Source organism: Enhydra lutris, unplaced genomic scaffold, assembly GCF_002288905.1.
Source record: "Enhydra lutris kenyoni isolate GAN:26980312 unplaced genomic scaffold, ASM228890v2 scaffoldscaffold8, whole genome shotgun sequence".
NCBI classification, from domain to species: domain Eukaryota; kingdom Metazoa; phylum Chordata; class Mammalia; order Carnivora; family Mustelidae; genus Enhydra; species Enhydra lutris.
The window spans coordinates 33,021,335-33,037,394 of NW_019154092.1; the positions used below are offsets into that span (position 1 = coordinate 33,021,335).

The 16,060-nt window shown below is 36.6% G+C and overlaps 1 pseudogene; it reads right to left on the minus strand.

Annotated features, from left to right (window-relative positions):
- Positions 1–697: 697 nt before the first annotated feature.
- Positions 698–9,870, minus strand: LOC111142730 (annotated as a pseudogene).
- Positions 9,871–16,060: the final 6,190 nt, after the last annotated feature.

Sequence of the window (16,060 nt, forward strand, 5' to 3'; positions counted from 1 at the left end):
CTAGTAAGTTGAAAGCTCTACAGATAGTTACATTCCTGATACAACAGTCTAAAGTTTGTTCCCTTGTCAAAGTTTAACTCTCATAGAAGGTTGGCCTTACATTCTGTTGTTTGGACATTGATTAGCTAGGATATGTCTGGCCAAAAAGACCTTGGTGGCAAGCCAGATGTCCTATCACACCTCCCTAGAAGGAAGATATTGCTCTAAGCTCTGCCTACCTGGTCAGATTGGAGACACCAGGGATCTTTCTTTGACCCTGTAGCAGAACAGCTGCTGTTGCTGTCTTACCCCATCCTGTCCTCTCAGCTTCCCTGTGGGTTGTTCAGGTGGTGACATTCTCTTAGGGCAGGGAACTCTCAAGAATGAGAGCCAAGGAGCTTCTAGCCATACATAGCTCTCTGTGATCTTGGGGCTCTGGGCTTGACCAAAAGAAACATCCCATTACTGCTTGGTTTCAGGCCAGACATTGCCAGGTGCCTACTGCTTAACCTCTGTTTAAGTGAGGGACTTTAAAACTAGACAGCATGAATCTTTTCAGTTTATTGCATGAAGGAGTTACACTAGTCCCAGTTAAAAGGAGACCCCAAATGGTTACATTGTAGAAGCTGTGAGATTTTTAAATTTGTTACAAAGACAGAAGGGAAATTTTACTCATTGCAAGGAAATCCTCACTTAAGCTTCAGTGAATCAAAAGCACTTAAAACCGATGAAACTTCAGCTGGTCATCCTTAGCCAGTCCAGTCTCTATGAGGAACTGGCATATGTTCTTGCACTGTTCACCCTGTATTGGAATTACTTCATATTCTGGATGCTCAATTATAGGACCACTGGCAGGCAAACTTCTTCTTTCTTTCTTTTTTTTTTTTATAAGATTTTATTTATTTATTTGAGCGAGAGTGAGCACGAGCAGGGGAAGGGGCAGAGGGAGAAGGAGAAGCAGAGTCCCTCCTGAGCAGACTCCCTTCTGAACAGAGATCCTGATGCTGGACTCCATCCCAGGACCCTGGGATCATGACCCGAGATGAAGGCAGATTTTTTTTTTAAGATTTTATTTATTTATTTGCTAGACAGAGATTACAAGTAGTCAGAGAGGCAGGCAGGGTGAGAGGAGGAAGCAGGCTCCCCTCTGAGCAGAGAGCCCAATGGAGGGCTCGATCCCAGGACCCTGAGACCATGACCTGAGCCGAAGGCAGAGGCTTTAACTCACTGAGCCACCCAGGCACCCCAGCAAATTTCTCTTAAACATCTTCACTAGTTTCTTTTTATCATAAACATCGATAGAGGTAACCATCGATGGAGAGTAGTAAGGGTCTTCTCGCTGTTTCACTGTTGAATTCTTACATGGCTGTAATCCTCGGTGCCAACGGGCAGCAGATCATCACCCTTACTTGCATTAGCCAAGGGCTGGAAAGAGAGGAGGTTCCGTATAGGAGGACATACTCTACCATTCCTTTTCCTTGGTAGAAACAGCCTGCAGAGGACCAGGGTAGGGGTTGGTGGGGGCCAGTGGGGAACAGGGTGTCGGGAAGTGAGGGGGCGCAAAAGAGAGGCTGCTGAGTCCTTGGTCATGGCTCAGTGACTGGGCTGTATGCCATTTAATTCAGAGGGTTGAGGAGAGGATATAAATACATAATATAGATAAGACAAAGCACTTAGAATGATATTTGGCACAGGAACAGCAATAAAATGGTTTATTAGTTACTATTTCTATTAGATAATAATAAGGAATATGGAATGTGGTGATCATCACCACTAATCCAGTCCAAACAATCATATCTGTTGTCTAGACTACTGCTCTTGACTTCTAGTCTGACTTCCCACCTTCAGCCCTACCTCTGGCCTAAAGCGTATCCTTTTTAAACTGCAAATTTGAATGTGTCTATGTAAGTTTAGATCATTCAGTGATTCTCAAGATTCCTATGTTAAAATACAGAAGCCTTGACAGGGCCTACATGATCTGGTACCTCCCTACATTTCAGCCCATTGCAATCATTCTCTTTCACAAACTTCGGGCTTATGGGTAAGCGAGACTAGTAACTGAACCCCCAAGTTCAACAATCTCAGTACTGTTCATCAATTCCACTGGCAATTGTTTAATGCCTCCTGAAGCTGCAGATGCAAAAGGAGTACAAAGGGGAAAGATCCAAGGATCCTTTCCCATATGTAACAACATGAATAGAAATTTACACAACATCCATTTGTATGACCCCATCTCTCCTTTGCTTCTCAAGCAAACTTCCTGCCCGTGTCTGCTTTATCATATCCTCCTCCTCCAACTGGCCCTCTTCTGGCTTAATTTTGACTTTTGTCTCAACTCCACCTCTAAAACTGTTCCCACTCAAATTATAAATGACATCTGTGGCAGATTCTGATAGTTGTCTTTTTAATACCTATTTCTGTTTTCTTTTTTTTACTAAGAAAGAGAGAATGTTTACAAAAATAATGAGCCAGTTTAATTTTAAAAAACTACATTACCCACCTTCCTTGGTAGATTTGAAGCTGTAATTGACAGTCTACAGAGGATTTCTGGGGGACGATGTGTTTTGCTAATTAAAAAAAAAAAAAAAAAAAAAAGTCCTACACTTTTCTCCTTGTTACTTGTTCCTTCCTCCTTTCTACTTGTAGTGTAGATGTGAGGCTGGAGATGGACCAGCCATGTTGTGATCATAATATGCCCATAAACATGAAAAGCTCTTTGTGTAGAAAAGAAAAAATGAAGACACCTGGGACATTGACGAGGTTGTGAAGTCCCTGAGGACTCCTGAAACTTTCTCTTTCTGGACTTTGTTACATGAACAATAGGTTTCTGCCATATGCAGCCAAACATAGTCTGGACTGATACACAATCCCAATAACCAAGTTCACTAGCCAATGTTTGCTTTTGTATTTCTGCAGCATTTTAAGGTATTTATTGCTGCTGATTTTTCCCCCACTTGAATCCATTTGTACATCTGATTTTTGTGTTACAACTCCTTCCTACTTCTTTCCTTCCACCTTCCTGTGGCTTCTTCTTTAAGTCTCCACTCTGGGTTCCTCTTCTTCTGACCATCTATTGGAGGTTGACACTTCCCATTTTTCTATAAGGTATCTCTTTACTTTTTATTCTCTGCAATTCTGAAATCTGAAAGATGTCACCTACATCAAGACTTTTACTACAAAATGCATGCCCCTAAACTTACAAATCTTTGTCTTTCTGGTTCAGTGCTCTTTTCTCACCTCTAGACTTAAATAGCAAATGACCTGCAGAACATTTATACCTGGGTATTCCATAGTAACTTCAAACTTAGGACTTCTGAGACTGATACTGAAATCTCAAGTTCTTGCCACAATTCTGGAAAGCATTACCTTCCTTTTTGTGCCCTCATGATACCATGTGATTTTTATGGCTGCATTCACCAGATTTACCGTAACATTTTATTATAGCATTTACCAGATTTACAGTTTATGGCACACATAAGAAAATGAAAGTCAGCATGGCTTAAACAAAAGGAAATGTATTATCCCTCATAATAAGTAGCTAAAGGTTGGGAGCTCCAGAGTTCGTTGATTCATCACGTCAGTAAAAGTATCAAGAACCCTGGTCATTTCAGTCTTTTCTTTTTCCCATCTTCATTGTGTCACCAGATGATTGACATGGGTTCAAACATCAAATACAAACATGTACAAGTCAAGAAGAGGACATCCTTTCCCTTTTTAGACCAAAGAGGATGTTTTCATAGAAGATGCCAAGCAGACTCGTCTTCATTATCCAAAATTATAAATTATGTCCTTATTTAAAGAAATCATTAGAAAGGAGGATGGGACCACTATGAGTGGCTCAATGAAACATATGGCTGAATAGAGCATGGTGGTGGTTAGCCAAACATAATTTGGTTTGAAGTTAGGCACTGCATTACTCAGGATTCTCCAGAGAAACAGAACAAATTAGATAGGTAGATAGATAGATAGATAGATATACAACGGGATACACATACACACACATATGTATACATGTGTACATGTACATATTATATATAATATATAAGTATACAGTACATATGATAGGATGCATATAGAAGGAATATATGAAGAGATTTATTGTAAAGAATTGATTCATGTGATTATAGAAGCTGAGAAGTCCCAAAATCTGTAGTTGCCGAAAGGCAGACCCAGGTGATCTAATGATGTAGTTCCAGTCTGAATCCAAAGGCTTGAGAACCAGGAGAGCCAATGGTGAAAGTTCCAGCCTGAAGGCCTGGCATGTTTAAGACCTAAGAAGAGCCTTGAGTCCAAAGGCAGGAAAAGACTGATGCCTCAGTTTAGTGCAGTCAGGCAGAAGGAGTTCCCTCTTACTCAGACTTTTTATTTGCTTCAGGTCTTCAGTGAATCTGGAGAGCCTACCCAAATTAATAAGGGCAATGTGCTTTACAGAGTCCCATGATTCCAATGGTGATCTCATCCAGACACACCCAGATTAACATTTGACCAAATATCTGGGTACTCCATTGCCTATCTAAATGATACATAAAGTTGACCATTAACGATGCTAATGGTATCTGTTCCCCATTCTCTGCTTCTATTGTGTATTTATGTATTTATATGTTCTCCCTGTTGAATTTTGAGTTTCTTATAGCTGATTTTTATTTTTGTCTCTATCACATCTTGCGGTATTCCCAGATATAGTAGATATTCAGCAAATATTGAATGAATTAATTTTGATCTGGAGATCTGAAGAATAATCTGACCTAAAGAAATTGACTTTGGAAACATATATACCTGTTATCTGAAATGGAACATTAACAAACTCAATTCACAAATAAAACAGTGACTTAGAACTCTAGAATTAGTCTTATCATAAAGAATCTTAGAAGTTGATCTTAACACTGTGTGATACTGCTGAAATGTCAGAATACGAAATCTTTCATGGAATAGGGTACATTCTGACTAGTTATTCTGCAATTCTGCTGATGGGAAAAATGTAAAATGAACTTAATTTCAGAGTATCAATCAATATGTATATAGCAAGGACCTATCATTTTCACTATTCTATGCAGAACACCATTTGTCCTTATTCAGTGGTCCCTTTCTTCATTAAACTTATTTGTTGGAGTGACAGGATTGAAACAAAGGTAAAAAGTTGGGTGATGACATCAGTTATTGATACATATTTATCAAAAACTTCTAGGTACAAAACATTGCACTAGGAATTATGGAAGTCCTGATGGGATAAGGAGGTTGGCTTTGGACTCAGGAAGCTTGCTTATCACTAGCCCTTTGCCCTTGGTCAAGTTTTTCAACAATTTCCAAACCTCAGTCTGTCATTTATAAAATAAGGGTAATATAGGTTTTATAATATTTTCAACAAGTGCCATTTATATCTACTTTCCATCTATGTGCCAGAACCTCTTAGATGTGCATTTCTAGCACCATGAAGATAGCTCAGAGGCATCTCAAACTAAATAAAAGTATAAAAATGAGCTTTTGAGCTGGCTCCACAGTTTTATCCTACCAGTGCCTCCTTACCTCCGTACATCTTGCTACTAGATGATAGCCTTGAACTATGTCTCTCTAACACTCTTCGTAGTCAGTCTATAATCAATACTGTATATTCTTGTGTTCAAATATATCTGGTGTCAGTTGACACTTCTCTATCTTCCCCACCAGAAAATCAGAAAGTAGCTTGGCTTTTTAGTCTACATAAGTATTCTGTCATTTTATTGATGGAAATGCCTTTGTTAGCTCCTACCTAGACTTCTGTAAAATATCCCTTGCCAGATAAGACAACCTCTCCCTCCGCACCACCACCTTCTATCTCCAGACTACATAAGTCTGTATTTAATACAATTTTCCTCTGCTTAATCCCTATGGATTTCTATTTCACCAAAGGCAAAATTCAAAGCCCTTGGTGTGTTTTCATTAAGGCAGCCTCTCCTTACCTTCCTGGGCTAGCCTTGAGCATTCTAAGCCCCTGTCTGCTCAGACCTTTCACACCTGCTGTTTCACCACTCTCATGTGACTGACTCCTACTATTGTTAAATTTCCTTTTTTCAGAAGAGCCTTTTCTCACCAATCCTCTCTCTCTCTTACTCTAAATTTATCATTCAGTTTTCCTTGTCTCACTGAACCTTTTATTCTTTCCTAGCGGTACTTACAATGATAAGAGTTTAAATATTTATTTGGTTATTTAACTCTTTCTCCACTAGATCCAGTGTATCAGGGAGACAGACTCTGTCTATTTGTTCACAGCTATATTAGCAATGTTAGGAGAGTGCCTGGCATGGAGTATTAACACATGATAAATATTCATTAAAGAAATACATTAACATAGAGAAATCAGTGGTTTTATTACAGATTGGAAAAACCGGACTCTCCATTCTGATAATTGTGACTTATAGAAGCCAAACAAGCTTTATCTTGATTGTGCATTGGTGAATCCAAGCATACCACATAACTGGGAAGGCACATAAACAAATAAAAAAAAATTATCTGTATTTACATAAAACAAAAGCTACTAGGAAATAGCCAAGGTAGTTTAGCAAAGATCATACTGCACCAGAAAAGTTTAATTTCTACAATTAAAGACCTGAAGTACTGCATTGGAGCCATGAACTCATATTTTAACATGTAACACTTCAAAGTAGAACAACTTATATCTTGGGCAAACTGCTTAAAGAAATGGCTCATCATTCCAGTGGAAAGTGATCATTTTACTATGCATTGATAATTACAATAATAAACACAATTCAGATAACAAGTATTAGCATATGTGTGATATGTTAGAGTTTACATAGCATTTTTATTCCCATTATCTCATTTCCAAGCAGGATATTTTTCTGATTAAATTTCTTTTTCAAAGAATAATGTGTTCTCATTCTGGCACTTCAAAATACACATTCTTGTATAAATGTAAACAAAATACACGCATTTATACACACACACACTCACAAATACATAAAGTATATACCATTTTTCAGTAGCCAGCAGAGTGCTAGGTTGGCATTTTAATCTATATAAATATTGTTTCCTTTTATTGGTAGTTCTTGTCCTCATTAAAAGTTCTTGGGCCCTCTCTTCCAATTTCTCTGATAAACACAAAAATACATTTTTGTTTAATCTCTGGGAAAATGTTAAACAATGCTTGCACTTACATTTTTATCAAACATTTTTATCAAACATTTTTATAATGGCAATATATATATTTTAATTAAATAAGTCAGTTGACTATTCTCACACAAATATTTAAGCACATAAACAGACCATTATTTATATAAAATATAATTAATTGGAAACCAGTAGCTCATATGCCCTACACCATGGGGATACTTATGGACATTAGCCACTTAATGCACATCAACCATAATTCATAACTGCAAACTGAAAGCACAAAATGACAATTTCCTCTAACATTAATCTGAAGAATTTCTTCTCCCAGTGCTTAAACATTACCATAGGCCAATTTGGGATGTTTAAAAGTTTCTATATTGAGTGTGGAGGGGGTGGTGGATCACTCTCCTTCCTTAGTAAAGGGGGTAGAGATATTCTCAGAGGGCATTCTCTGGCTTTTGGATAATGTGATGGTGATAACAGCTCTGAGTTATCCTCCTTTTGGGTGAACTGGAAACCCCAAGGCCAATGGACCGTTGTATTGCAGTCAATCATTTATTTCAAGATGCAAAGTCCTGGGAGAAGCTTGCTTCAAGTTTAATGATTGGGAGTCTGGTGCTTTTTCAGTGTTTGGGGAAAAAGTCGAAATTACAATTCTTCACTCTCTTCTCTCATTTACCATTATATGTAGGTGAGTGGGGGATAGTGAACAATAAATTGCACTACTTAGAGATATAGGCTAAGCTGTTTTTTGGGCAGCTGTGTCAATAAAGTACACATATAACATCAGTTTCCTATTACACACATCATTCAGAGTCATATATTACTCAGTATAATGGGGAAAAAAAGGGAGACCAAAATCTAAAATGAAAAGAGAAATTGAAGTACAACCAGAGCAAGTAGCAGCTGAGCCAACAGCAGCCAGCACAGAGAAGCATTTAGTCAGTTCTCCTAGAAAACAAGTGCTTCTGGCATTAATGACCCTCCATGTCATGTCTCAGAAAGCTGACGAGCAGCTGGGGTACAAGAATATTGGAAGCAAATTTTTCTTGCTATTTTCAGGTAATTGGAAATAAATAGATGACTGCCCCCACACATCGCCCTGCAGATTGTGATTTAGTTCAAGAGTTTTGAAGGTGAATGTTTCTGTCTGTTTGCATTGACTTTGATGTGGATTTTTCAAAGTGGGTGTGATAGGACAGTCATCATGAAGGTATGTCATGGGTGCAAAAATGAGTGTTTCTTGAGGCTCAGATTGGTGATGGTGAGAAGAGTCATTTGTTCATCCTTCCACTTCTCTCTACGCCCAGATCTAATCACACTTCTGCTCAGTTTTTGTCAGAGGCTAACACTGGTTCCAAGATGGCTGTTCAGTCAGCCCTAGAACAACACCCCAAGTATGGTGAACGTTCATTCTGCTTTACTTAATAGATGGATTTCCAAAGAGTTGCAATTCCTTATTTATTTTCTAACTATAAACAGAATCCAATTTTTATTGCCCTTATAAGGCCAGCTAAGAAAAGCATCTTTCTATAGAGAAATACTTATTCTTGATGCACACACAAAATATGCACAGAAGATAGAAATCATTTTGAGGGATTGTAAACTTTAAGCTTATAAAAGAGTGTGCAAAAGATGGTGCTAGTCAGGGTTTATTTTGCCAGATCTGTCACATAAATTTGGAAAGAGTTCACCATCCATTGTTTGTGAAAACTTTGATTTTTATAATTAGATTAAGAAGTGTCCTAATAAATTGAATTCTTATTTTCTAAAGGATTTTCTTATAAAATTTAATTTTTATTACACTTTCAGTTTACAGTGTTTCTTAACACATTGATGTCCCTATATAGTGTGCTTTCTCTTATTTTATATTTGTGTATTTTTAATGTTTCTTCTTATTTGTAACTTTAATATTTCTTTTAAGCAAGTAATATTTATTAACACCCAAACACTAATGACAAGGGATTATAATTTCCATTTCTTCCCACATTTTCCTGTCCACTCTCCAAAATTAGTATTGTCATAGAGTACATGAAGTTTAATGAGTTCATATGAAAATAATGTTAAGGATTTTACAATATGCCATTAGAAAATATTCTTATCTTTGTCTTGGATTTTTAACTTTATCAATAATAATTGAGACCCCATTCCATGAAAGAGAGGGAAAGAAACCATTCTTTTCATTCTCACAGCTCTTTTTTTTTCTTCCTCCATCTAAAACTTCAGTTAAATGTATATGTTTTTTATAAGTATTTGAGTCATTATACTTACAACTTTCAATAATATACCCATAGTACTTAATTATAAGATTTTTAAAAATGTCTATTGACTGTCACTTATAAAAAATTACAAAGGAGTCAACCTACTTACACAAAATCTGACCATTTCACACCTCTATTCCTTCATGAGTTATACTTTTATTTCTACATTGCCATTTATATTATGTAAGATGTATTTTTTCTCTAAGTCAGGGACAGATCTTGGTTTGATAGGTCCCAGAGCTTGAACAATTTGGCTCTCTTTAATTAAAATAATATGAAACTATAATTGGAAAAGTAGGTTAAAGAAAATTATTTCTTTCTATTTTTGTTCTTTCTATTTCTATTATTTCTTTTGACCGAGAATTCACAACAAATTAGAAATGTCAATAAAATAAATAAATAAATAAATAAAGGTTCTCCAAATCTAGGGACATTGCATATTTTACTAACAGTTGGATACACCTTTATAATACATTTGTTCCTTTAATTTTTGGCTGCATACTTTGATCACCTTTTCATGTGACATTTATTTTATAGTATTTACTATAGTATCAACAAAAATATAATTCGGTCTCTTTTCTAGAATGGTCAATTATTTTTTTTATAGCTAGAAAAGTTTCTGGCAGCTTCATAATTTGTTATTGGTAATGGTATGCAAATTTATATTATACTTATGAAATTTAGGAGAATCTTTATCAGGTTATCTTTCATAATAAGCTTACGATTTCAGAGCATTTATATTTTCTTGTACCATGATTAGGCACTCTTAATAAGGTCACTTATTAATCCATGTTTTGTTTGTGTTTTATTTGCTGCGCCCTGGCCATTTGCCACACAATTTCACCTGAAGCCCTTAGAGATCAGGGCAAGTTATGTCACTGTGAACGCTAAGACACAGTCCAGCATCTGAGTTCCCACACAAGCAGGTTTACTGATTTGGCATTGATACATGACAAGATTTCTTTTTTACACAATTCCCACCAAAAATGTTAGAAATTAATATAGAACATTTATAACAGTATATGCTTTCTGAAAAAACATGCATTTTTGAGTCAGTGATGGTGACAAAATGTTTGATGATTGAAAAGATTTTTCAGGAATTAGGCCTAGCTCCTTTTTCAAAGCTTGTTCTCTTTTGCTACTCACAGTCTTCTGGGTGCTTAGGCATTTACATTGATAAAAGACCTTTAACTTTATAACATTGTAACTTGACACTAGTAACACTGAGTGGTAGGAGTTAGACAATTCTACCATAGTCCATGGAAAGGACAGTGAATTACATACTAAACTGCAGCTAAAAAATATTCACAAATCAACTTTCCTTTAACTGGTTCCCAAAACATGCCAGTGGCTTTTCCAACTGAAGGGGAAAGATATTAGAAAGGGAAACTGAGGTAGAGACTAAAGTTCTACCCATTGTAGGCAAAATATCTTTTGTTTGCAAAATTTAAAACCTGTGACCACATGTGAATACAAGACTTGAAAGCCCTGACTCCAAATTGCATGCACCTGGCCTTGGAAAGTTCATGAACAAGTGAAGGGTTCTGCCTGAATCAGTTGCTCCTTTTGTTCAGGCCACTGTTCCCATGTTCATATTACTTTTAAATGGATTCTGTGTTCACCTTCTATCCTTTTACATGTTTTTCTATTTACTTCTCAGTTGGATAAACATTTATTTCTTAGTTATAAAACTTGACTAAATTAAAGATTGAAAATATCAGCTGACTGAACCTGTATGATAGTTCTGGCTGGAAAGAAAGCATAAACAATGTATTTTCTGGAAAGAAAAATAGATAACACTGCCTCTAACTTTGGATGTATCTGAGGAGAGGTTTACAGCCAGTCTACTGTCTTTTCAGATGAGTTGATTTTTAAAAAAATTTGTCTTATATGCCCTTAGATTTCTTTCTTTACCACTGAAGTCTGTATATATCCAGGGGGATACATACCACGTTTCCCTGGGATATGATTTTCCTTTTTAACTTGCATATTTTAGTCTTTACTTTTCTTAAGAAAATTTTCTTGAATTATATCTTTTTTTTTTCATTCATTGGTTGCCCTTCTACCAGGACACCAATTTATGGATTTAGTCCTTTACTTCTCCTGCGTTCATATCTAGTTTTATATTACAAATCCTTTCAACTCTGTTTTTTTTTTTATTTAACTTAATTTTAATCTACCTTTCCAGCTTATTTTCATGTTCTTGGCTGTGTTTTCAATAGTAGTCATTCTCCTGTTTTGTAGCTTCTAATATGTTCTTAATTTTATTTTCCCCATACCTTTCTAAGTTATTAAGTCTATTTATATTGTCTTAATATTTTGTCCTTAAAACCACTTATATCGTCTTCAAGAGTTTGTTTCATAGAGTGTTTGTTTTATTAAAAAATCTTCAATTTTTTTCAAAATTTCAAAATTTTTCACAAATTTATCTGCTCTGTGGAAATGTTTTAATTCTTGTTCTCATCTGTTTTCAATGGATTGAATACCTGTCCTTTGTACAAGTCATGTGAACATAAACAAATCTTGGTGTGAAGTCATTCTTCTTTGGCCAGATGTCTGGTGAGGGAACAGTGAGCCTCTGAGCCAGGTCTGTCTGTATACATGTGTTTAACTGCTTGTATAAGAAAAGATTGGAGACTGATAGAGACAGAGAGAGGCAGAAAGAGAGAGTTGGTTTACCACTTTCTTTCAATAACTAATTGTGGCAGCTGTGAGGGTCCTCATAAAACCCCACTGTAAAGATAGCAACAGTTTTCAAGAATATCATACTGATACACTGTGTCTTTCTTCCTCAGCTATGCCTTAGTGCCGAGTGAGGCCTCAAGAATCTTTGACAATCAGTCTGTGTACTTCCAAACCCCTTATTTCAAAAACAGAGCTGTTTTTCTCACCACTGCATTATACGATTTCTGGAAAGAATGCTGTCTTCTTCAGCTCTTTGGGATGCATGGTTATAGGTATCCTCTAATAGCATCTGCCCCACCCCAGTCCAGGCAGCGCAAGGCTTATGGTAGCCATTTCTCCTACACTGATTGGGATTTACAGGTCACCTTAGATTCGTTACACAGATGCTCATTTTTCCTGTGGTTTTCATTTGTTTTGAGGAGGTAGAAGGGGGAGAGAGCAGATATGTTCTTCTTCTGCCAAAATAAAGCCAGAATTCTAAATGGATTATTTTTGGAAACAGCCAGAAGGCTCTGCTCTGGATCAAAATTCATAGGGAAATCTATGTTTTCCTTCATTCATTTTTATCCAAGAGCATAGAGGTAATCACTTGATGTTTTCATTCATTTTGCAATAACTAATGAGAAAATATTACAGTGTTTTCAGGTTCTTTTCCTTTTAAAAATATTACTGTATGTCTAAAGTAACCTAGAATGTCTATTTCTCTCATACCCTTTTGTTTTTATCTACAGATTCTTATTTCCATCATTAAGATAGCTTCAAAGAAACCAAGAAACGACTTTATTTTGTACATGGAGAAAGGTAAGTTCCATTTTAGTCAAATGTGAAAAAGCATTTTAATAAGTTAAGAAAAGCTCAGAACTGTTATACTGGATTCAAATTCAGTGATGATGGGGTGTCTGGGTGGCTCAGTGGGTTAAACCTCTGCCTTCAGCTCAGGTCATGATCTCAGGGTCCTGGGATCGAGCCCCACATCGGGCTCTCTGCTCAGCGGGGAGCCTGCTTCCCTCTCTCTCTCTACCTGCCTCTCTGCCTTCTTGTGATCTCTCTCTCTCTCACTCTGTTAAATAAATAAATAAAATCTTTTAAAAAAAATCAGTGATGTTTTCTGGACATACATAGTGGAGACTTCATGAAGCATTTGTGAGCAAACTTGGGCACTCACTTTGGAAATAAGTGGTTAGATGTATGGTTTAAGGAATTTAGTTTATATTTATTAAGGAACTACATATGAAAAGTAGCTACAAGAGTGTCTAATTTAGAGTATTTGATCAAGACAGGTTAGTTCCTCTCCCTACTCAGTGAAGCTTGGGCTAGCCTTTGTTCTTGGTGGGGAAAAAAATGAAGAATGCCAGAATTGGGTGATACTGTCCTAGGATATATGATCAGACTTCAGTGTGATTAAAGAATTCTGCAATACTAGCAAGACCAGGGAGTGCAGAAGAACGTTTCTTATTTCTTCTTACTCAGGACTTCAGTAATCTGCTGTGAACCTCTGAGCTCTCACTCCTGTATACCAATTGCCAATTCACAGGCAATGTTAGGGTTGATGCTAAGAAGACCGGACAGCACAGAGCAGAAAGGCACCAAAATGATCCTGTGCCCCTGAGTGGCCCTGTGGACATAGACACTATAAGATGTAGAAATGAGGCCATAGAGCAAGAAGGCATCATTTTAGTGTCCCTGGGGCCTGTAGGAGTTGAAATAAATCAACTGTCAGAACAAAAGGTCTCTCTCTGTTGGCTTGCCTGTGATGCCACAGCAATTTTGATTGTAATTTTATGCCATTCCTAAGTCCGTATTGCAAAGAAAAAATTATCTAACTACCTTCTCCTAGTATATGTGATCTTTCTTTATCTGAGACCCTCCTTTTCTTCCACTACAACCTTGTACCCTTATAGAAGTTATATACGATGTTTAATTATTTTTGTGGATTTGTTTTAGTAAAGGTTGAGGCTGGGGGGAGCAGAACCAGTAGATGGGAGAAGAAAAAATACAAATCCCTCTAACACCAGATGAAACTAAGTGGGTTTAAGGCCAGTATCTGAAAATATCTTCCATGTAGGGGTGTCCATTAAGGAAATGTATGTGACAATGGGCAAATACCTGGACACATATTCTCTACCTATTAAGTATCTGTAATAGCACCAGGTTATGATAAAAAGACAAAAGTTTTAAAAATTTAAAAAAAATTTGAAGTTAAAACTCTTTTCTCCAATGAGTTTTCAAACTATCAGGAGGGTCTAGATTAAGTATACAAAATGATTACAGCAATATTGGGTAACTACTTTTCAGAATCATTTGATTCTCAACCATACAGATAAAAATGAAATCATGATTGATGTGAGCTTGACATGCATGATGCATTTGCCTATTTCTTTTTTTTACAGTTTTAATGACCATTGTCATACAATCACAGAACTAAAGGGTCCAGGAATGTGGACCCAATAACCACAGTAACCCAAGATTATGGAAACATTCTTTGAAGAACAATCAGTCATTTAGATTTCACGGATATCTACTTACATGAGTCTAATGACTTATTTGAAAAGTTTAAACAAATGACCTATTACATAAATAGGTTTTAGTCTTGTCAGTCCAGCCAGTCCAGTGCCTATTATTACCTAAATAATTTCTCAAAGTTCTCATGTGTTCTTCAGATAATTTAACATGTTACAGATATTCTTGCAGTTGATATATTAGGTAGCTGCTTATCAGCCCACAAATGGCATGGATTTAAACTTAAAGTGTGTGAAGAATAGGTCCTCAGTGACACCATTTTAATGTACCCCACCACTTGCTGGGTGGTCTGTGAAATGAGCAAGTGACTTTTTAGTTGAAAAATCTATTCATGACCTAATGAGATGCATACACCAGGTAAAAATGCCCTTTCAGATTACAGAGATTCTGATTCAGTGAGTTAAGTGGGTTAGAGACATAAGCAAAGCAATGCCATCTTGTGCTTTCTGCATTTCATGGGGGTGGAGGAAAGGAAAAGAGGGAGGAATAATGAAAATTGAGTTCTATTTCTAACTAATTATAATACAAACTGAGTTGTATCACCCTTGATTTTATAAATACTTTGAAATAAAGTGTAGTGATTGCATAATAGCCCATCAAATGGGTGGTTGATTAGTTCAGTCAGTTTTACATGCAGTTTAGCTATTATTTTCTACTAGAATGGAAGAAACTGAGCAAAACTGTCACCATCGTGGTGATGGTTGACAGAGGGAACCACGGATCAGTCCTATTTGCAATATGCAAAATCTGAAGAAAGTAATAATTAATTCTTTCATGTGATCCCTGATTCTCACATCAGTATCACATTAGAACCATATTTCCTCAATTCTTACAAGTCTGACCTATAGAGAACTTGATGATCCCACCTGTCCCTCCTCACTTGAGTCATTGTGTCATGTGGGTTCCTTTATCTTTTATCATATAGGCTATTTTGGATGTTACAACATTTTTGTTCTGGGAATTTTCTTTTAAATACAATTTATTATTTTCCTTGAACTTCAGTGTTTCAAGAAAATGGTTTCCTTTCATTCCAACACACACACACACACACACAGAATTCTCTTCCTCAGTCAAAGCCTTTAAGGTTCATGTCGTTAGTGTATGTTGCTTGCTTCTGGTGAACAAGGGACAGAGAAAGTAGTGACTAATATCAGAATCATGAGTGAAGATATGTTTTATTCATAAACTTTGTACCTCCAGTGAAATTAAAAGCAAAGTAAAGGGTCGAAGCTGTGAACCCTTTTTCCTAGAGCCTGTAAACCAATAAAGGCTTTATATTAGCTATCGATATCTATCTCTGAGTTGCCTTAATAACATCTTATTCCCTGTTTTCACCAGCCATCAATAATATTTCTGCCTGCCCGCTCAGGCCCCTATCTCTGCGTGCAATTGCATTATAAGGGTCTATAAGCCCAATTTGCTTCACATTCTTATTTTTGGAAAAGGCTGGCTGGCTTTTGTAATGAGAGCAGCTGCCAAGAAGGCTTGACAGAATTTGTGGCCCATCTGGC